Raw genomic sequence first — 24,427 nt, 5'->3', positions numbered from 1 at the left:
CATAGTTTATGCACATGGTGTGTATTTCATGAACAAGTATGGATCGCTCGACATGTGGAGTACCCAAGGGATGGAGAACTCACATTATAAAGCAAGAGGGGTTTATTTCAAAAATCCAAGACATGGAGGTGGAGCTTCTGTAGGAGGAACACTGTTAAAACCCTAAGATCTCTCTAGATAATTGTTATGCATAAACATGCATAGATCAGGCATAAACTCAACCACCTAACCACCCCCGACGAGCCCAAGGGATGCACACATGAATAATGAATGAAATACATCATACCTCTACCTTGATGTCCCATACCATCAAGAGGTATAACACAATCCAATAGCATATAGCTATAGTGTGAAATGGTAGGTGAGTAGATATGAATCTCTACAAAGAGAGCATAACATAGCCTTAGCCTCATGGAGCTCAAACCTCCAAGCCCCCAAGCTCCCTTGAGTGTGCCCCATGCCCCTATTATATAGGAGGGCCCTCAAGTGACTCTTGACTTTCCATTCCTCATGTGTGACCCTTGGATGCCTGACCCTAACCTTAAACCTTAAGGTTAGTCCTAACCCATGCTCCACTAGAGCTTGTTCCCATGCTCCCATGCTCACAAGCCTAATGTGGGTTAGTCTCCTAGTATATGCACACATAATGTGTATAATCATAGCACACATAATGTACATATAACATACTTCCCCTCTCTCAAAACATTCCACTCTTGCAATGAAAAGAAAGAGAACTGCGCTGAATAATCTCAACTGACTCTCAAGTCGAATTCTCAATTTCCCTATCTTTCCACCTTATTTTAACCTCAGGGATTAGTCAACTACAAAGTTTCCTTTCCCTGAATTCAAGTATCTTATCAGGTTCATGTGGAACATAGGATAATTCATCGACTTCAACGAGTTCTTGAGGAGTAACTGTGTCATCCTCACCTCCCAGTTTCCCTTTCAATCTATCGATATGAAAGACTGGATGAACTCTAACAATTGGAGGTAGTTTTAGTTCATACGCAACCGTGCCAATCCGATATATAACTCGAAATGGACCACAATATCTAGGAGATAAATTCGAGCATTTTTCCATTGACAAAGTCTGAAAATCTTTAGGAACATTAAAATAAACCAACGCTCCTGGTTCAAAAGACCGAGATGAGCATCCCCTATCAGCATAAAACCGTGCCCTATCATGAGCACTCCTGATAGAATCCCGAGCTTCGGTCAGAATTTCCTACATATCACGCAAGAAATCCCTCGATGCATCAAGCTCGATGTCCTTAAGACTGACATCAATAGGTGCCCTGGGTTAATACCCATACATAAGTATGCACGGACTAAAAATAATAATAATAGCCATAAATTTAGAACTGTTATAGGCAAATTCCATCATTGGAAGATATTTTTTCCAATATGATGATTTTCTAGAGACATATACATGAAGCATATACTCTACAATCTGATTCATACACTCTGTTTGCCCATCAGACTACTGCGGATGATCAGAACAATTCACATTCAAAGTAACTTCCTCGTTGTAAACCATTCGGAATAAAGTAGGAAAACATGGCATTATAACAGCAGAAACCAGGGATTCATCGGCGCCCCGACATACCCACATCTGCATATGGAATAATCGACGTCTCAATTTACCCATATCAACATAGAGAATCATCAACGTCTCAATGAGTCACATATGTCCATCCGTAAGCCTATCAGGTTGATTGTATAAATCACCTAAAGTACGGAACTAGAGAAAGAAATGCCAACAAAGGAAGAATCCAAATTTCCTTATCCGAACACAACAAGATAAACTTGTTTGAACTCTAAAGAAAGAGATTTCAACAAGTGAAAATGCCGACGAGATTACCCTCATCAAAACATGTAGGCTATAGATAAAAGAAATTTATCTAGAGAATACCCACATTATAACTTCTAGTGAATTTAGAAAATAAGATTGTCTATGAATGTTGAGGTCAACATGCTAAAAGTGATGTAAGCAAAGCAACAATCTTGAGCCCAAATTATCCCATAAGATAATATATGTGAGGGATCCCTAGCGTCCCATACCACCATGATACCACCCATACATACCTTAACAATTTGAAACTCCCTAGTATGCCATCTAGGAAATATGAATAAAATCCTGTATAAAAGGAATAAGATGGCCTTATCCAGACTTTCACATACTAAACCTGTCTCTATATACTTGAGACTACATCAAGGAATAACTCCTTCTGAGTACATCATCAGAAAAGAAATTGAATTATTGGCGCCTTTCTAATGATAACTACCCAAAACACAATAAAGTTAGGGTAGAAAAATAACTCACCTAGATATATAAACAACTAGGTATCCGAGTTGGAATATATACAAGAGTATAAGAAATATACTCCAAAATTATGTGTAAAAAACGAAGGCAAATGCTACCTTCAAAGCACATGTAAATATTCAAAAGATCAAAAGATCCTTATAAAACCATGGATAAAAGCATAGAAGCTCCTTAAATCCATAAAAACCATAGTTGATCATAAAAATCAATGCATACCATCTAATGGACATAAATCATGCCAAAAGAAGCATTTAAATTGGTGGCCAACTCATCAATTTGGAGCATATGAACATTGTGTTGTTCAAATAAAACTCCAAAGTAAGAAAGTGAAACACATGTGTGTAGCACTCAATAAGAAAACCCTAGACACAAGTGATCTAGGCAGAACCTGATGAGTCCATATAAAACTTGGAAAACATCCAATAAAAATCCACCAAACAAACCGATCAACTAACCCATGATAGAGGCTTAAGAAATTAAACACAAGCCACACTTAAATAAGTGCAAAAATAAATTATCATGGAAAAATGTCAAAGGTGAAACACACTTTGAACGAAAATTATAGCCATCAAAAGAAATTAAGGAACATGTCCAAAAATAATGGCTAAAAAATGATAAAAAATCATGAATACATCGTTTAGAATTAATCTAAACATAAATATCCATTAATACGAGGTATAATCGTATTAATAATATGCGAATAACCCGCATCTATCTAATGTTAGCACGAGGAAACGTACTTCAACATTAAATAACCCTCGAAAATATTAAATTCTCGAGAAAAAGAATTATCATGATTTTTTCTATTTTTTTCAAATTTATAGGGTCTCAAAATATAATAATTTTGAATTCCACCAAACCTATCTCATGGCATTCCAAACCTATATTTTTCCAGAAAATTTTTAGCAATTTAATTTATCAAAATACCATTGATATTTTAAAAATACCAATTTTTAGGATTTCTAAATATAATATCTAGAATATTCCTAATTTTCCCTGAGAATCCCATCGTTCACGAAATTTCCTATTCCGCCCGACAATTCTCAAATCCAATGAAAATTTTTAATTTTAATGGATTTTTCTAATTTTTTGGTTCAAAAAATATATTTTTAAAGGAATTTGAATGGTCACGAGCGCCCGAATGGACACACCACATGCCAAACACCAACCCCACGTTTTTCCAAAATTTAAAATAACCTTTGTCTAATTTTCCAGGAATTTTTTAAATTTTTTAATCAACCCCGAACGCATTTAGAATACGAACGGTCAAAAAATTTCGGAATTCCAACGGTTTTCCCGGAATACGGAAAGCCAAAAGTTTTGGGAAAATGAAAAGACAAAAAAAATTTGGAATGTGAAAGGTCAAAGGTTTCCGGAATACGGAAGGTCAAAAGTTTTTCCGGAATTCGGAAAGCCAAAAGGTTTTGGGAAAATGGAAAGCCAAAGGTTTTCCGGAAGTTGAAAAGCCAAGAAATTTTAAGAAGAAATTTTCCAGGAATTTTTCAGAGATTTTTTAACCTCAAATTCCAATTTTCTGAATTTTTAAGGCTTTTTTTCCAAGCTTTTTTCTTGAAAAATCTCCAAAAGCTTTTTTTTAAATAAAAAACTCATTTTCTAAAAAAAATAAAAAAAAATGAAAAATAAGCTTTTTAAGCTTATTAGCCATTTTGATTTTTTAGGGGGGGGGGGGGGGGCGTTTTTTTCCGCCCGGCTGCAGCGCAGCGCCCCCCCCCTCCCGTCGTCGCCTGCGCCTAAGAGAGAGAGAGACATTGATTCTCTCTTCTCCCCTCTCTCCTCCCCTTCCTCTCCATTTCTATCTCTCCTCCAATCTCTCTCTTCTCTCTCTCTCTCTCTTAATCAGAGAGAGATTAGCTTAATCTTCAATTAAGCTTTTTTAATTAAACCCTTAATCATAATTAACATTAATTATGATTAATGCTAAAAAAATCATTTTTAAGAGAATTTTCACCCGAAAAAGAGAAAGAAAAATCAGATTTGAGAGGCGGAGAGAGTCCCACGCACACGGGAGAGCATCTCATGCATCAACACGCTGTCCCCTACTGAATTTCAGTAAAAACTGACAGAAATTTGATCGCATTCCCGCGGAAAAAATCCGTAAAAAATGTATAAAAATACATTTTTAATCATAAAAATGCTCAAAAAAATTCCTAAAAAATTAGAAAAAAATTTCTAAAAATTATAGAAATTCAAGGAATCCATTCTACAAAAATATCCACCATAAACCATATGGTATTTTTGTAAAAAATTCCATTAATGCTCGATTTTAACCATAAAAAATAGAAAAAAATAGCATTAACTCACGGAATTTCCCCGCAACGTCGATTCATCCATTGAATTGTAGTTACACACGTTCCAATCACCAAATCGATGATCCACGTGCAATTCATCAACACAAATCAATAAAAAATAACATTTTATTAGTAAATATTAAAATTTACTAAAAAAATCAACAATTAAATAGAGATTGCTCTGATACCACTGTTAAAACCCTAAGATCTCTCTAGATAATTGTTATGCATAAACATGCATAGATCAGGCATAAACTCAACCACCCAACCACCCCCGAGCCCAAGGGATGCACACATGAATAATGAATGAAATACATCATACCTCTACCTTGATGTCCCATACCATCAAGAGGTATAACACAATCCAATAGCATATAGCTATAGTGTGAAATGGTAGGTGAGTAGATATGAACCTCTACAAAGAGAGCATAACATAGCCTTAGCCTCATGGAGCCCAAACCTCCAAGCCCCCAAGCTCCCTTGAGTGTGCCCCATGCCCCTATTATATAGGAGGGCCCTCAAGTGACTCTTGACTTTCCATTCCTCATGTGTGACCCTTGGATGCCTGACCCTAACCTTAAACCTTAAGGTTAGTCCTAACCCATGCTCCACTAGAGCTTGTTCCCATGCTCCCATGCTCACAAGCCTAATGTGGGTTAGTCTCCTAGTATATGCACACATAATGTGTATAATCATAGCACACATAATGTACATATAACAAACACGTACCAACTATCTACAAGAGATGTTCAATTGGTTTTATCACACAACCTTTGGAAGGGTATTGGTTAGGGAGCGGGCCCAATAATCTAAGCTTGTGCAAGAGGCACGCAAGGCTGCAAAAAGTCATGCTTGGCTTGAATGGTTGCAGACCAATGCTCCCCATAGGCATGGTGCTTGGCATGCACGAATGAGATGACAAGGGAGGCGTTGGGTTGTGCATGCACCAGCACAAATCTAGATGTAATAAGGCTAAGAAAATAAGTTTAGTTAGGTTTTTTTTTCCTCCCTAAGAAAATTTGAAGCCAGCAAACATAGAGAGTCATGCTCGGCTTGAATGGTTGTAGACCAATGCTCCCCATAGGCATGGTGCTTGGCGTGCACGAATGAGGAGACAAGGGAGGCGTTGGGTTGTGCACGCACTAGCACAAATCTAGATGTAATAAGGCTAAGAAAATAAATTTAGTTAGGTTCTTTTTTTGCCCTTTAAAAAAACTATTAATAGTTCCTTCTCTCACTTCATTTTCATTTCACTTTTTTAGAGAGCTTGAGCTCAAGATCTACATAGGCACCCACGTAAGGACACTAGCACATCACCACGTTAGCACAATAGGCATAGTCGTACATGGATATGGTACGCACCAAGAACACCGCACGTGTTACCATGCCTTCACAAAACATAGTGCAAGGCACCCAACGACCACATACTGGGGCGACACCATGGAAGAGAGTGACCCCTTGGATTCTAGGACACGTCCAATGGGATCACGAGAGTCCAACACTCCTCCCACAGTAACATGAACATACACACATGTAGGCCCTTCTAGTGGGAGCAAGCACGTGAAGAAGACCCCACAATGTAGCCACCCCAGAGATCAAGACAAAGAGGTCGATGATGAGCAGTTCGACTGGGTTGGTGAAAACATTCCTACATTACGCAGCACCATAGGTGGCAAGACCCTACTACCAGGATAGGGTCCCCTACCTACTCGGGAGGAACTTGATACACAGGTACCACAACAGCAGGAGGAGAAGGATTCAGACTATGAGAGAGATAAAGAGGAGGCTCCTGCAAGTGTGCGCAAGCATAGAAAGGTCAAGCTCTTCAAGCCAAGGAAGTCCCAACCTCGCCAACACACCAACACAACACAGAGAGCTCCAAGGGCATAGGGCTCTACAAGAAATTAAGTTTTATCAGAGGAACATTGAGTTGCTGATAAGAAGAGCCCCTTTCGCTCAGACAGTGAAGGAGATTCTCCAACGATATAGAATAGAGTTTCGTGTGTAGGGGATTGCCCTTGAAGCATTACAAGAAGCCTCTGAGGCTTACCTTGTTGGGCTTTTTGAAGACACCAACCTCCTTGTAATACATGCAAAGAGGATTACCATTTATGTCAAGGATATGCAACTAGCTTGGCGTATTCGAGGCGAGCGAGACACGATCTAGAGATCTTAGATGTTAACCTTCTTTTTGAAGCAACTCTTTTGTTTCAAACCCCCCTTTGTAATAACAAGCCTATATGGCTTTCATTATAAAATTTTAAGTTTCTCTTACAATGTCTCGGTGTCATCATATTTGTTTAACATGAAGTGTCTAGATCATATGCCAGTTTGTCACCCAAGGCATCACAAATGCTCCTGAAGGACTGAGGAAGCTATGCCAGAACAGTGCGAATTTGGCCTCTGCAATGGCGATGTAGGCTAAAAATTCACACTGTTTTGGCACTTCTCCCCTAGTCACTCACGATCATTTTATAATGAAGTTGAGTACACTAATTGTGAGAAACAGTAGTTTACAAGATAAAAACACCTTTAATCATGTGTAAAAATACATTGTTTGTCATCCAATGCATCAGAATTGCTCCTGGAGGACTGGGGATGCTATGCTAGAACAGTGCAAATTTTGGCTGTGTAGCGGCGGTGCAGGCTCAAAATTCGCACTTAATCGTTAAAATGGCAAATGGAACATCCTCAAGACTAACATTTGGGGTTATTGAAAATCGTCAAGATTAAGGCCTTTCATTTTGTTACTATCACGCATTTGTTAAAATGGACTTTCTATGCCAACCAGATTCATATGATATTATCTTGGGCAGTAGACTCTTCATGAACGAGGGAAGCCAAGGTGGTGCATGATTGGGCATTAGACCAAGTGTACATCCAAAAGGATTTGCAAATTCTAAAGATTAATCTCCATACACGAAAGTCACACCCCATGGAAGGGTAATTGTTTAGGAATGATTTGGTCACAACTGAACGAACCACGTCTTACAAGTGCCAACCAGTTAAAGGACACTCATGGAAAGAGGAAGAGAATCATATGTATGCATCACTTCCACTTTCAGACTTTAGTGAAAGCTGGATGCATATACTCGCCACCATAAATGTGTTGCCTCCCAGAGGAACAAAGTATGTTGAATCGAAAATGATTCCCACCACCTCAATGCGTATGGTAGATATGCAACCTAGAGAAGAGGAAATAGAGGATGAAGTCTCTAGCACAGAAGTGCTTGAACTGTATGATCGCAACAACACTCAACGCCTTAGGAAGTGGAAGAAACGAAAGAGGTATATCACTCGATGTAATGGCCTGTTTTGCGAAGTAAACCCATAGATGCCCAGTGGCTAAGATATCTCAAGGTCACTAAGCTGCACAATGAGTTCTCTAAGAACTGGGGTGAGGAGTTGAGTAAGATAACCTTGAAAGGAAAATAGGAGGAGAAAACTACGATTCAAGAGCCTGATAAGGCTAAGCTCACTAAGGTAGGATGAAGGAAATGAAAGAAGGATGAAGCCAAGCGAGAGGAAAGGAAGGCAATGGCTCAAATAGAGGAAGAGGAGGACGATAAGCCATACCTGCTCTCAGTGCGGCTCTCAGACCATTTCAAAACCTACACCATTGATGAACGGCTAAAAGAGTGCTAATCCACGGCCAATAGAAGTTAAGGAGGTAGACATTGCAGAGACAGGGAAGGATCCCAAACCTGTCTACATTGCTAATGGCTTAATGATGGCTGAAGAAGAAGAACTCATTGCTCTCCTAAAAGAGTTCAAGGATTTTTTTACCTTGAAATACATGAAAATGAAGGGTGTACCAAACAAGGTGGTTCAACACACTATCCCAATCATGGAAAGATCAAATCCATCCAGGCAAAAATTGTATCAGATGAACCCGAAATATGCAACGATTGTAAAGGAGGAAATTAATAAGCTATCGCTGTGGATTTCATCTATGAGATTGAGCACATAGATAGGCGATACCAATCACGATTGTGCTAAAAAAGAATGGGAAGCTAAGAGTATGTGTTGATCTCAAAAAGGTCAATGCAGCTACTAGTAGGAAAGACCACTATCCATTACCATATATGGAGCATGTATTAGAATGGGTAGCAGTCCAGGAAGACTATAGCTTCTTAGATGGTTTTGCAGCTACAATCAGGTGTCCATAGCATGAGAAGACCAACACAAGAAAGCCTACAACACAATGTGGGGGACTATGCTTATAAGGTTATACCCTTTGGCCTCACTAATGCCCCCGCAACCTTCCAACGATTGATGTGCACCACATTCAAGGACTTGCAGAAGTGGCTTGAGGTATTCATTGATAATTTTTTTGCTTACTCTCGATGGATTGAACATCTATCTTGCCTGAAGGTGTTTGAGAGATGTCAGTTATATTGCATATCTTTAAACCCTTTAAAGTGTCAATTTTTGGGTCAAACATGGTGTTATCTTAGGATACGTTGTGTTAAATAATGGTATTTCCACTAATGAGAGCAAAATGAAGTTGATCTTGGAATTATCCCCACTAACAAACTACAAGGGTGTGTAGCGATTTATGGGACACGTTGGGTATTATCAAACGATTCATCATATTCTATGTTGAAATTGCTAGGCCATTGTATAGACTACTTATCATCTTTGAGTGGATTGAAGAATGCTAGGAAGTATATGATAAGTTGAAGAAAGCACTAGCTAGTACACCAATTTTTGCGACCACCCTATTGGGATCTCGTATTTCACGTATACATTCATGCATCGAATTTTGCCATAGGCTACATATTGGAAAAAACTAGAGGATTCAAATTAGATTACCCAGTTTGCTTTGCCAGTCAACAACTCAATGATACAGAATTTAACTACACCGCAATAATTGAGCGTGAAGGGTTGGCCATGGTTTATACTGTTAAGAAATATAGACATTACTTGTTGGCCAACAAGTTTGTATTCTTTGTTGATCACCAAGCCTTATTATATCTAGTGAATAAGCTATGCACCATGGGGAGAATCACATGATGGTTGATTTTACTCATGGAATTCAACTTTACAGTCACAGTGAGAAAAGGAACACAACATGTTTTAGCAACATATATCTAGAATTCAAAATGGAGAACTTGTAAAGAAACTAGCATTGATGATGACCTCTCAGATGCAGGTTTGTTCAAAATTGATATGGTTCCTCAGTGGAGTGAGGAAATATCAAAGTACCTAGCTCATGGTTTTCCACAAGATCGGCCCTTGAACAAAGATAAGATGCATTGTCTTATTAAGCTCGCCGCACAATATCAATTGTCTTATTAAGTTGGCTGCACAATATCAATTGATTGCAGGAGAACTATACAAGCTGGACAAAGATGATATCCTTAGGAGATCATCTTTGTCTTATTAAGCTGGCTGCACAATATCAATTGTCTTATTAAGCTGGCCGCACAATTGATTGTTGCAGGAGAACTATACAAGCTAGACAAAGATAATATCCTCAGGAGATGTGTGCGAGAAGATGAGTTCATCACAATATTAGAAGAAGCACACTCGGGAATACATTAGGACCTCAATGGAAGGCTTCTTGGGCCCTTTTATTTGGCAGTTTAAGGGGTCAAAACTTTTCTCTTAAGAAGAAACGTTTTCTAATTAGAAGCTTCAAAACGGCTACTTTATTCGAATTTGAATTTTGGGAGAAAAATGGAATTTAAAATCTAGCGGACAAAACCATATCATGTAACATATCTATGGAAAGCTCTCCCGGGGGGTTCACCTAAAAGTATGTAAGTATAGCACGTCAGTTCATCTAAGAGGGGTATTTAAATTCCAAACAGTTACAGGTTTACATATACAGGAGGGGCTTTTTTATCCAATTTTGAAAAAAAGTTGTAAGTTTCTTAAGAAAGAGGGGTCATTTTATTAGCCTGTGACATGTAAGTAGAGGGGTTTTTTAATTACCTCTTGAACGCACGTGATATGCAACATTTTTTAAAGGTGAACCCCCCGAGAAAGCTCTTGATGCATAGATCACAGATCTATAATCTCCGCTTAAATCGGAGCTTGTATGTAGAAGTTATGGAGGTCCGAAAATTGTAAAATTGCCTCCCCCCTTTTTTAGAGAAAAAGTGCACCCTTTGACCACTCTTACACCTCTCTTACAAACCCAACATTTTAGTCCACATGGCAACCCCCCATTTGGCTGTTCCTTAATCACCTTGATTAGGCTTGGGCAAATTAAAGGGCCCAAGAAGACCCCATTCACTTCCTAATGAGCTGGAGGACATTTCGCTGGAGAAGTTACGGCTCGCAAATTACTTTAAGCAAGACTATGATGGCCTACATTATTCAAAGACACCATAGAGTTTGTGAAAATATGCGAGGAATGTGAATGATTTGCTATTCTGCAACAAAAAGACAGAATGCCACTTACTCCTGTAATTGTGAGACAACCCTTTGAGAAATGGGATATTGATTTTGTTGGATCCATTAGTCCAACAACACATCCATGATTGTGGCCACGGATTATTTCACCTAGTGGTGGGGAGAGGTGAGAGCCTCTGCAAAAAGCTGATGCTCAAACTACGACCAAGTTCTTGTATATGAACAGATCATTTCCGGATTTGGATGCCCACTAGAATGAGTCATTCAGTGATCAAGGTTTACATTTCATCAATGAGGTGATTGAACATTTACTCACAAGATTCCTTGTAATCCATCAAAAAGCATCACCTTATCATCCATAAGCGAATGGCCAAGTTGAGAGCACTAACAAGATCTTATGTGCTATCTTGGCCAAGACCTTAGAAACTAATCAAACGGATTGGGAACACAAGCTAACTGCATAATTATGGGCCTATCGTACATCATATAAGCTAGTGACAATGGGATACACTCCCATTCATCTAACTTATGGTATTGATGTGGCAGTAATGCCTATGGAATTCTTAGTTACAATCTTGTGTATTGCCATACAAGAAAGGCTTGTAGAAAATGTGTTAACCAAAAGGCTGATTGACGTAGAAAAACTTGATGAAACTTGGCTTATTACATTCCATGGCTTATGGTCAAAAAATTAGGAAGAAAACATTGGTTTCACCATAACCTAAAACACAAATAACTGGAAAACGGGGACCTTGTCCTCATGTATGGTGTTGGAAGCACCAAGAAAAAGAAACTAAAGTACAGAGGGTTCGGCCCTTTTAGAGTGTGGGAAGTCACCCCTCAGAGGTCATCCCGAATTGAAACCATCGATAGGGTAGAAATGGAGAGATATATCAATAGAAGTAAAATAAAAAAATATTACCCATGAAATGCTTGAACAAGAGCATATTCTAAGACAAAAGAAAGAGCTAGTCAAAGACAAAATCAGACAAGCTCAAAAGAAAGCCAAGGAAAGGAAAGCCAAAGCAAAACAAATACCCCAAGGGAGAATGCTACATGTAAACGTGGCTTCAATCACCTTGCTTGAAGAAGATGACTTGGATATTGAGCCAGCATGCCTCAGTGCAAATGTCTCTACAAAGGGTACCCACATGAAGAGCATTGCATTGATTAGTATGTGATCAAGTCATAACTTGATTTCCTATGAAACATGGGTAGCTCTAAACAAACCCCACCTAGAGGCAACTAGTGCACAGGTTCGTAGTGTGCATTTATCATTTACACAAACAATGGGATTTTGAAATGTTAACATTTCCATTAGAAATAATCCCTCGGTTGGAAAGGTATTTGTTATGACTGCAATTCTTCGATAGCAATCCTGGATTTGCACCAACAATGTAACATCCAATGGGAAAAGTGTATAGTACAACTCAATGATGGCAATGACACCATCACCTTCCCTTTATGGAGTCCCTTGAATGAGGGAAAGCAAGTAGTCACATGCAACATGGAGCCACCAGTGTTGCCAAGCAAAACAAAAGGATCAACAGATCAAGCATCCACCCCAACCGAGCATCTCCATTCCAGAGGACCATAAAGAAGGAAATGACTGTATGTAGTCAAACAACAATGGGTTCCCAAATTAAAAATCCAAGCCCAAGGATACTATGATAGTGAAAAACCTCATGGGTATTAGTGCAATGACACGAAGCTAAATGCAAGAACTAAGGGGATCAAACCAGGGAGATAAAGCCGTAACCCAAGCATGCCCAAATGCCAATTGGCATTCAAAAGAGGTGGGTAAGAAAGACTTACTAACAACACAAGGCTACTATCAAGGAAATACAGAAGTATGGGTACCAAAAACCAACACAAGATCCAATGCGGCATTTACATCCAAAGGACTAGTAGAGAGCCATAGGCACAAGCAAAATCAAGCCTCAGATAGATCGTGTTAAGGCAGCACCAAAATTGGTCTAGAAGACAAAAACCGATCAATTGAGTAAACCTTTGTGTGACCCCACCAATGCCACCCACCAAAGAGATCAAGCTGAGCCAAGTTGTAGGCCAAGGTAATGCAGATGTGCACCCACAGGCATGACACAAAATAGGTTCACCAGGATTCGGTAGAGGTACTCCTCCACTGGATGGAAGGAAAAATCAGAAGTTCTCACTTAGAAATATAGTGGCTACTATAAAAACACATACCCACAAGCTTCCAAGTACAAACATGGTTTGCATGGCAATAAAAGGAAGGAGGGTGACAAACGATACCTAGCTCCAAGTAATAACTCCAAATGGGTACAAGGTAAAGGGGTATGCATTTCATGCCGTGAAACATGTTCATATGTTTCATGTGTACAATTCTACTCCTCTAAGTGTTAATCATGTGGCCTGGGAATGTTTGAGCATATAGGACTCCATAAGGTATCAACATTTGCATGCATAAGGGAACATGGCTAGTTCACATCGTGAATCGCTTTGGGCTATTTCACATTATGAACTGCTTCAAGCTGTGAAGCACTTTGGGCTATTTCATGTTGTGAACTGCCTTATGATAGTTCACGTCGCGAAACGGTCAAAACTCCTCCATAAATAGTCTGAGACAAATGGCATGATCAATAAAGATGGTCGCACGTCTTTCCTCTTTCATGCATTTTCTTCATCAATTTTTGAGTCGTCTTTTTTGCCCTATGCTCGTTTGTGATCATTGTGTGCACTCCATCCTCCCAATCAATTCGCTCACTACTCTCCTTCACAGCATTTCACCACAGTTCTCTGAGAGGTAGGAGCTCGATCATTGGTAATCTGCGTTTCTCCTATAAAGGCGATGATCCACCCGAGTTCAAGTCCCACCATTGGTCGTATATACCCTCGTGTTGCATTGTACAGATGTTAATATCTCTCTCTCTCTCTCTCTCTTTCTCTCTCTCTCTCTTGGTTTCAAAAGAATATGTAATTGCATCTACTTTAGTTCTTGTCCCATTTTTTATCTTCCCATGTGCTTCATTTCTTCCCATGTGCTTTGTTTCTTCCCCTCACACTCACAAAAAATGTGCGATTTCAACACGTGGAATAGCACTCTACTATTTCATGGCTATAAACCCCATTTGCACTTTCATGCAGAATAAAATGATGTTGTGCATCCACATCCTAATGATAAAACACTCACATAGAGAAAACAAATCACTAACACACATCACAAATTTTAAGCTATGAAATAGACACTGCTAGTTCACGAAAGTACTATTTCTTCATGGGTTCAACAATTCATGAGACTACTATTTCATGGGTTAACACTTCACGGGTTAACCACTTCACGAGTTAATGATTTCACGGGTTAACACTTCACAAGTTAACCTTTCACGGGTTAACCTCTCACGAGTTAACCTATCATGGGTTAACAGTTCACGTGTTAATAATTCACGAGCTACCCTTTCACAAATTAACCTTTCACATGGGTTAACACTTCACGAATTAACCTTTCACATGGGTTAACACTTCACGAATTAACCTTTCACAAATTAACCTCTCATGGGTTAACCTTTCACAAGTTAACCACTTCACGGGTTAACAGTTCATGACTTAATTGTTTCATGGATTAACAGTTCACAGATTAACTATTTCATGGTTCAACACCTTCACACACTGACAATTCACATCACTCTGCTATGTTTCATGGCATACTCCACGGGTACCCTGCTAGTTCATCACATCACTCCATTATTTTTGATTTCTCACCATACTAACCGTCTTTCCATCTAATTCACCAATCAGCCAAAAAAAGGAGAAAAATAGAAAAAAGCAACACTAAGGCCACGAGTTCCTACCAGTCACAAATGACTGATGCTCTATTGATAATGTTATAGATGGCATCCTCTGAAAACTCTGACCCAAAGTTAAAGGAAACCCGACCGTGACTAAAGCCAGCGCTATGGGATCTCTGGCCACAAAGAAGAAGCAAGCACCACGAGGCACCAAGCTAGCATACCTTGGTCCTTATGCCCAAGAGTTAAAGAGGACAATGCTCTAGTTAGACTTAACAGATCAAGGAAAGATCCTCTTCCAATACCACAATCTCGAGTGTGTCCAGATTCTTGAAGACATAGATGTGCAGAATAAGCTCGAAAAGATGGGGCTAGGCAAGATGGTAGAAGTACTACCTCTCACGTTTAACCAATTACTGTGTGCCGAATTCCTCAAAACATACGATAGGAATACAAAGAGGGAAACGATAGCAAAGCCAGATGATGGATCTATAGAACATGTTCTCATTACCGAGGGAATGATAAGAGAGGCATTGTAATTGCACCCCCCCATTCAGCCACATGTTCATCCCATAGATCAAATGATAATGGAAGACATGCTTAAGAAGATTTATATAATTCAAATGGGGCTGAATATGAAAATATCCAAGATAAAACAGATCAACAAGTATATCATGCCATGTTGAAGATCCTACAGGTAAAGCCAGTGGACAAGTACAATAGGGTATCCCTTCACAGAATTGCCAAGGTGCATGAGGAGAAAAAGATGATTGGGCATGGTTTATCCATAGGGAGATGGAAAACTACCTCAAGTCCCACCATTTTTCAAATATGTGTAACCCTTAGCTTCTCACCAAAATACTTACCTACAAGAAACATTCCACTGCCCCAAGGAACTCAGGAATAGGAAGGATCACAAGTCCCAACACAATAAGAGGTCATGGAGGATCCATCACACTTCATAGAAGATTTGCAACAAGAAAGACAAGCTATCTTTAAAGACACAAAAGAGATCCTAAAGTAAATAACCAAAGAAGCCAAGGAAGGTAAGAAGCCACGGAAACCCAAGAAGATGAGAGGCAGTCTCCAACATGTGGAAGTAGAGATCAAGCACTTGGAAGAGGAGGTAGCAAGGTCATTGCTTCATATTGAGAACACCAAACACCATCAAAGGTAACCCCAACCCTTGACCCCAAATTGGGAATTGAAAGCATAAGCTTCACAGAAAAATTATCCTCGCTAGTCGGGGTTCCAGAGTCAGTACTCCCAACACCCCCTTCTAGCCTTGCCACCTTGGTTTTCAAAAACGTATCACCTCTACATGATCTAGTACTCTTAGATTTGCTAACCTCAGGTGAAACAGGTGTGCCCAAAGAACAGGAAGAACAACAAAATGCCACAATGGATTGTAACACAAGAGGACAAAGAAGCCTCATCATCACAACATTCGGATGTGGCGTGGGAAGAAAGAGAACCAGAGCCTAACAAGTGCAAAAGGATGGAAGAAGGCCTAAGCGCCCCAGCAAGAAAAGGATAATGGACTCTAGAAACCAAGGCACAAGGTTCTTTCTCGACTATATGGAGGTGCCTCTGGATGCAGAAAAACTCCTAGAAGAAAGTATGGAAGGTCTTGACCACTTGCTACAATTCTAGTTCCATGAACCAAACAGTTTAGCCTCCACCAACTCCTCTTTATGAGAGCAATGAGTGTGGCGATGTCACCTCCTTAGCACTCATTTACTACATGGAGATTTATGGAAGGAGATCCAAGACAAGACAAGCCAAGTGCAAGCACTCAAAGATCAATTAGATGCAATCGACACCATAAAGAAAGAAGTCATCATTAAAGGCTTAAAAGCAGCAAAAAAATAGAAAGCTAGGATGTAAACCATTAAAGAGCACAATCGATTACTAAGCAAGACCATAGTCAGGAACAACCAATGAAAATGAAGAGCTCAAAGCGCAACTTAATCAAGCAAAGGCATAGCTCCAAAAGGAAGTGGTGCAAGCCAAAGAGAAGGAAGTATAGCACACACAACAGCTAAGGGATGCACACGGTGTGAGGTGAAAAAAAAGAAAAAAGACCACACCTCTATAGACCTTCACCACCCAAACTTCGATAAAACACCACGAACGGGGGCACCACCAGCCACCGGCTGGAACACTTCTCACAGTTCACCACCCACCCACACCAGAAAGACAGTTCAAAACCACGATAGACAATGATACAGAGCACCATCCACACCATACACTTTGGGAAATCCAGTCCCATCTTCACTACACTTCGAACAAACTCAGCAGTTACACCAAAAACCAGGACTCTGGCCACGATTTACTGCCAAGGGAATTCACCCTTGCGTCTGACAACCAAGCCTCTGTCTCCCGACCACTGCTTCTTTTTAGAGGGCGCCCCACCAACAACCCTCCACTCTCTGCTTCTCAGAAATAGTAACCATACACAAATGACCAACCCGGCCAACCAAGGCAATGCTTAGCCCAAGGCTCTCTCTGTCCTGCCTGCATGCTGCGCCAACCACACCACTAAGAGGGAAACGGCGACCCCCCTAGCTTTCAGCCACCGCCAACTCACAAAGGCGGTTCTCTCCTTGCCGGTGGTCCACAGTCGTTACCAGCTCCTAGTCGCTTGTCACGACCAGCAGCAACACATGCCCTTCATCAACACCCTTCTAGGCGGCTCCCCCACCTGTCAGTGGCAGTTCACCAATCTGTCACCAGCCATAGCACCAACTTCTCTTCGCTGCTCTCCCTTTGCACTTGCGGCGGCAACTGCCCTTTGCGCCTAGACGCTCACCCGAGAATCACCCCCACGCTGGTCACCGCCGCCGCTCCTTCGTACAAGGCGGCATACACCTTCTTCGCGTGTCTCTACAGAATCACCAGAGTAGCTCTCTGCATTGGCTTGGCTCCTCTCGCTCAGTCGAGCGTCTCCCTTTTTCAAAGCGGCCCTTCAGCTATTCGCCAACCTTCTAGACATTCTTTCACGTGCTGGCGAAGGCGTTGGCAGCTAACAAAGCTTCCCACGTGGTCATTTTCAAGCTGGCCACATAGATTAGTGTATTATTTATTTATTTTTTTCCTTTAAAGCCAATGATAGCCACCACTCTCCTCTTCATTACCTTGTACTCACCTACACATGCAGCACCACGGCTTTCCAAAACTATGCAATATCTGCCCACACGTCGTCAGCTGCATCATAATTACCAAAACCCGACCATTGCCCCTACTCCAAAGGCGGCTCACATTCAAATCGGTTGGTGCCCTACCACCCGCACACCATACTGCTGCAATAAAAAAACTTCAAATCTCAAGCACCTGCTCCCAAAACAAAAACGTGCGTGTACTACACCAGCTCACTGCAAAACCACCTGCTCTGTACATTTGCCAGGGCATTTAGGGCAAAGTTTATTCACACACCACGCATCCCATATGTACATAGACGCAAAACACCTCTCAGATTTTTGCCTGACATACTTTGCCCAACCCCTAGCCTGCTGAATCATTCATGATCAGTAGTAAAAAGCATATGACCACGTTTCCCTCTGTCAATGCTTTGAGCATCATACAAGGTAACCAACACTTCTCTATTCCATGTGATCAAAGAAACACTGTCATCTTCCCAAGGCATAGTTTGCCATCCCACTTCCCACCACATAACATAAGATCTTCTGGAAACAAAGCTCTTGACATACATACCATCTTGCTTCATCTCAATTCCAAAATCACTGATACAGCCAACATCATTATTGAAGAATCGGTGAAGCAATTCCTGCTGAGGGTAGTAACTGATGAAAGCTTCATCAAGAAAAACCTGCTGTGCCATAACATTTTCTTGTCCATTAACATAAGAAGCATCACCAGCAAAGCCAACCACTATAGGCAAAACAAACTCCCCTTCAACAGGCACCATTGCCAAAGCATCCACTTCAGTTCTTGTATGCTCACCTTTATCAAGGCCAATGAGAAATTCATCTATCACTGCATCCATAGTCTCATCCATAGCATCAACATTATTCATAGTCTGCTGGTGTTGCTCTTCTTTCATAGCATCAATTCTGCTTGTGGCTTTCTTAACATTAATGCACATCTGGCATCCAGCTCCAACTCAGGTTCATCATCCTGCAGACTTTCTATATCCCACTCATCCCACATAGGTTCATTATCCAAAGACTTTAAAGCAAACTCTCTCACATCACATGCATACCTTTGCTCATGATTCACTTGTACCTCCTCGCATTCTTCCTGTATGGCCTCTTCTTGTTGGGCAACCTCATCACCAAGCACTTCCTCATCAAAAATTAGGGCATCCATGTCTACATCCTCCTCACTGGATGAAGTGTCTTCTGTTCCCTCACTAGTAGTAGTGCTACTAGTCGTGTCATCAACACTTGAATCTGCTTCACTTTCCCTTCCATCATGAACAGGCTTCTAATTATCCATATTAAACTGCTTTTTATCCCCTCGTCTGTCATACAGAGTAATGACCCCTTTCCTCCAATCTTGAACAGCCTTCACCGCTCTCAGCCATGGTCTTCCCAAAATGATGGGGAATGCACCCATTCCTGCCGGCATAACATGACAATTCACAAGCACCTTTACATCAAAAGCCTGCAATTCTAACTCCTTGATCATACCTAAGCATTTGACCTTCTGGTGATTGGCTAACCGAATACGGAAACTAGACGCTTCAGTAATATTAAGACCAAGCCTCTCCACAGCCTAATGTGATTACACAAATTTGTGCACCACCATCTATATATGCTTCTCCTAGATTCTTCCCTTTGTACCATACATTCACCACAGGACATATATCAGGCAACTCCTCCACAGATAAAACAGTCACTATCCCTCTCGTCGGTTCCTTCTCTCTCGGGTTCACAAGTCTTTTCCATTCACGTTTCAATTTGGGAACTAACTCTATCAATTGCCCAAAAGTAATATTAGCTTTCCTTCCAGCCATGTCCTCTTGCAAATTGTAGCTATCCTGCCCAACCCCTAATGGAAAATCAGTCACCTGAAACTTCCTACGAGACTTCTGCTTTTGCTTGACCTTTACATCCCCTCCTTCCTTCACTTTACCTTTCTTCTTGCTAGGCCCTGTAGCATCCCTGCTTTCCCTTTCCTGTGGCATCCGTTTCCCCAAAGGCATCATATCAGCTTCTGTTTCCTTCGTCTTCTCAAGGGTGACCACATCTATCACCTTAGTTTTACCTTTCTCCTCATTTGTCAATCCACTGGTCCCTGCTTCACCTCTAATTTCAATTCCATAATCATTTGCCCTATTGGGAATCTGAGAGGGTAAGGGATACATATCACCCCCCATTCGCTGAGGCTTATCACAATCTGTACTTAGATGTCCCAATTCACCACAATTCCAACATGTAGGGATAAACCGTCTACCCCTGCCAAAACCACGGCCACTTCCATAGCCTGCTGAGGCTTATCACAATCTGTACTTAGATGTCCCAATTCACCACAATTCCAACATGTAGGGATAAACTGTCTACCCCTGCCAAAACCACGGCCACTTCCATAGCCTGCTGTCTGACCTTCAACTCCTTCCTGATTATAATCTCTGCCTCGGCCACGTCCACCACTGTGTTCTCCATCATCTTCAGACTCAGATTCTTCATATAATCCACTATCTGCCTCATGTCCTGTTGAAGCCCTTCATCAGAAGCTGTAACAGCTGTAGGTGCTACCTTTGTGCCCTGTGGTATGGCATTATTCACCTGAGCTTCTCTCGGTTGCACTCTTTCCAGCACGGTTCTCATCGGTACCGCTTCTACCCTTCTCATTTCAGGCCTTACTGCCACCACTGGAACCATCCCCAGCTGGTTCATTCGTTGCAACTTCCAATCCTTTGATTTGGCTATCTCCACTGCATCCTCATAAGATCTGGGCTTCTTTAATTCAACCTTCCAGCGAATGCCTCCTTTCAATCCTGTAATAAAACGATCCTTCTTCATCATGTCCGGAGGTACTTGATCCTCTCCCAAAGCCCTGCACAAAGTCTCCCACAATAAAGAGAATTTCTTCACATAATCATCAATCGGCTCTAATTCACCCTGTGTCAACCCCTGTACTTCATGCCAAACTCTATCTGGATCCTCAACCTTCTTAAACCTGTTCAAAAGTGCAGTCTTCAATCCATCCTCAGTTATTGGAATGCGTGGCTCAGCATCCTTTAACGACTCCTCAAAAGTTCTGGACCATGCCCTTGCATCTCCTTTCAAACATATATTCAGCAACCGTAATACCTGTGCCGGCTCATTGATATGGTTGCTTATGCATGCAACCTCCATCCTTTCAAGAAAATCTGCTACATCTTAATTAGGACCACCAAAAAACTCTAGATACGACATCATTTTGATTCCCAAGCTTCACCTCAAATCCCAAGAAAAAAACTGGAAACACCTTCCTTCAATCTCTTACTCTGGGGCATACACCCTCGTAGGCAAGAGAAATACCTGAGCTCTCCTCTGTGGAACAATCCCTGAGCTCTGTGGAGGCATGAGAAAGCATGTGAGGTGAAAGAAAGAAAAAAGACCATGCCTCTATAGCCCTTCACCTCCCAAACTTTGAAAATACTAACACAAATGGAGGCACCACCAGCCATCGGCTGGAACACTTCTCACAATTCACCACCCACCCACACCAGAAAGACAGCTCAAAACCATGATAGACAATGATCATTCAGCAAAAACATACAGAGCACCATCCACACCATACACTTTGGGAAATCCAGTCCCATCTTCACTGCACTTCAAACAAACTCAGCAGTTACACCAAAAACCAGGACTCTGGCCACGATTTACTACCAAGGGAATTCACCCTTGCGTCTGACAACCAAGCCTCTGTCTCCCGAGACCACTGCTTCTTTTAAGAGGGCGCCCCACCAGCAACCCTCCACTCTCTGCTTCTCAGAAATAGTAACCATACACAAATGACCAACCCGGCCAACCAAGGCAATGCTTAGCCCAAGGCTCTCTCTGTCCTGCCTGCATGCTGCGCCAACCACACCACTAAGAGGGCCAACCACACCACTAAGAGGGAAACGGCGACCCCCCTAGCTTTCAGCCACCGCCAACTCACAAAGGCGGTTCTCTCCCTGCCGGTGGTCCACAGTCGTTACCAGCTCCCAGTCGTCACGACCAGCAGCAACACATGCCCTTCATCAACACCCTTCTAGGCGGCTCCCCCACCTATCAGTGTGGCAGTTCACCAATCTGTCACCAGCCATAGCACCAACTTCTCTTCCCTGCTCTCCCTTTGCACCTGCGGTGGCTACTACCCTTTGCGCCTAGACGCTCACCCGAGAATCACCCCCACATTGGTCACCGCCACTCCTTTGTACAAAGGCGGCATACACCTTCTTTGCGTGTCTTTGCAGAATCACCAGAGCAGCTCTCTGCGTTGGCTTGGCTCCTCTCGCTTAGTCGAGTGTCTCCCTTTTTCAAAGCGGCCCTTCAGCTGTTTGCCAACCTTCTAGACATTCTTTCATGTGCTGGCAAAGGCGTTGGCAGCTAACAAAGCTTCCCACGTGGTCATTTTCAAGCTGGCCACATAGATTAGTGTATTATTTATTTATTTTTTTCCTTTAAAGCCAATGATGGCCACCACTCTCCTCTTCATTACCTTGTACTCACCTGCACATGCGGCACCCACGGCTTTCCAAAACTATGCAATATCTGCCCACATGTCTTCAGCTGCATCATAATTACCAAAACCCGACCATTGCCCCTACTCCAAAGGCGGCTCACATTCGAATCGGTCGGTGCCCTGCATTTAGCAACCACCCGCACACCATACTGCTGCAATAAAAAAACTTCCAATCTCAAGCACCTGCTCCCAAAAAAAATGTGCGTGTACCAGCTCACTGCAAAACCACCCGCTCTTACATTTGCCAGGGCATTCAAGGCAAAGTTTATTCACACACCACGCATCCCATATGTACACAGACTCAAAACACCTCTCAGATTTTTTCCTGACAACGGCACGTTCTAATCTAAGAAGAAGGGTATAAACAACAAATCAACAAGCTAATGTAAGCACTTATTGCCTCAGAACATACGATAGTTAACCTCAAGATAGAAAGAGAACAACTGATTAAGGCACACGTAGAGAAATTGAGATACCTTAATGAGATTATCAGTGCCAAGACACATGAAATGGATTAGATTTTGGTTAGTCACCAGTAGGTACTCGAATATATCAACTAGAAATTCACTGGGAGTAGCCAAACCTTGGAACAAGAGCATAGCAAGTTGAGGAGACTCACGCTCATGTCGCCACCTCCAAGATGGCCCACGAGGAAGCTAAAGGAAGATATACACAACTAGCATTAGCTAGGGAAGAATGTGAAGCATCCATCTCCACGATCCTCAATGAAAAAGATACTAGGATCTAATAACTGGAGTGAAGGCTGGCACTCCGGCAATGGCCACAAAGGGAGGAGCAATCCGATGAACTATATTAGCTCATTGAGTGTGCTTCGGAGATAGGGTATTTGCCGGTGACTCCTCGGGCCCCTCCTCAAACTCTAACCTTGTTTTTATCTGCACTAACCCTCTCTCTTGTTCACTATGAAATAAATCTTACTCAAGACGTGAGTTGAGGAGTCACCCTAATACATCAAAATATGGAAAGGGACGTAGACCCAACACTGGTAATGGGGATATTAAGATGTGCCATCATTTTTACTAATCCAGCTCACAGATTCCTTTTCAAGTTACACCCCATAGTACTTAACCTCCGTAGTTGGTGTCGAGTGTTGCAACATTCTATCATTCTGGATGAACATATCAACAAACTCAACTTGTTCATGCTACATGACATGCTATCCACACCTGCCAACTATGAGGTTGTTGCTAGAAGCTACGAAGAGTGCATCCTTAGCCATGGATGGGTTGAAGTTTATAACACACATAAATATCTAAATCTTTTTGAATCAACCTTATATCATCCCCCTGGGTATAATAAAACTCTATAAAAAGATACATAAACATCTGGAGTCAATGCTTACTAATGTTAATTAGCATTTTAATTATGAACGTATTGCATATCCCACTATATTCCTAGAAGAAAACCCTGACCTTCATGAGTACGTGAAGATTGTAAAACCCCCCCAACTTAGGGAAAGGTCAAGAAGATACCCCGGGCCCCTGAACCTTTGTAACTTACCCTGTGTTTACTTCTCTTTCGAGTGAACTTCTAAATCCCTTTCCTAGTGTCTCTCCTACTAATAAAAATGAGGTTTATTGTAAATTCTCTCATTACTCTTTAACCCATGTTGAATTCCCCACTAACCCTCTTGACCCCGAGGAGTTGTTCGCCACTACTCTATCTCTACCACGACAGCTCAATGAGGTACATACTCAACCTCCTCATGATGAATTACAAGATTTTACTAATGATAATGTCATTGAGTCTTTATCAGTGGCGCAAAATATGAGGGCTTCATTTGAGCAAGAAATCCCCTCCTAAAGCCAAAATTGATGTTCAAAGTGATGATGTAGATAACACCCTTTGAGCTAAAAAGAAGAATCTTCCTAAAGGCCTACTCAACTATGGAATCTAGGAAGCAACCATATGTGCCATATCCTCTATGAGGCCCAATTCTTGACTTAGTGGAGCTGCTACCAATG

Source organism: Cibotium barometz, chromosome 6, assembly GCF_041138505.1.
Source record: "Cibotium barometz isolate CiBa-2024 chromosome 6, ASM4113850v1, whole genome shotgun sequence".
Lineage (NCBI taxonomy): Eukaryota > Viridiplantae > Streptophyta > Polypodiopsida > Cyatheales > Cibotiaceae > Cibotium > Cibotium barometz.
Note: the sequence above shows the minus strand (reverse complement) of the source record.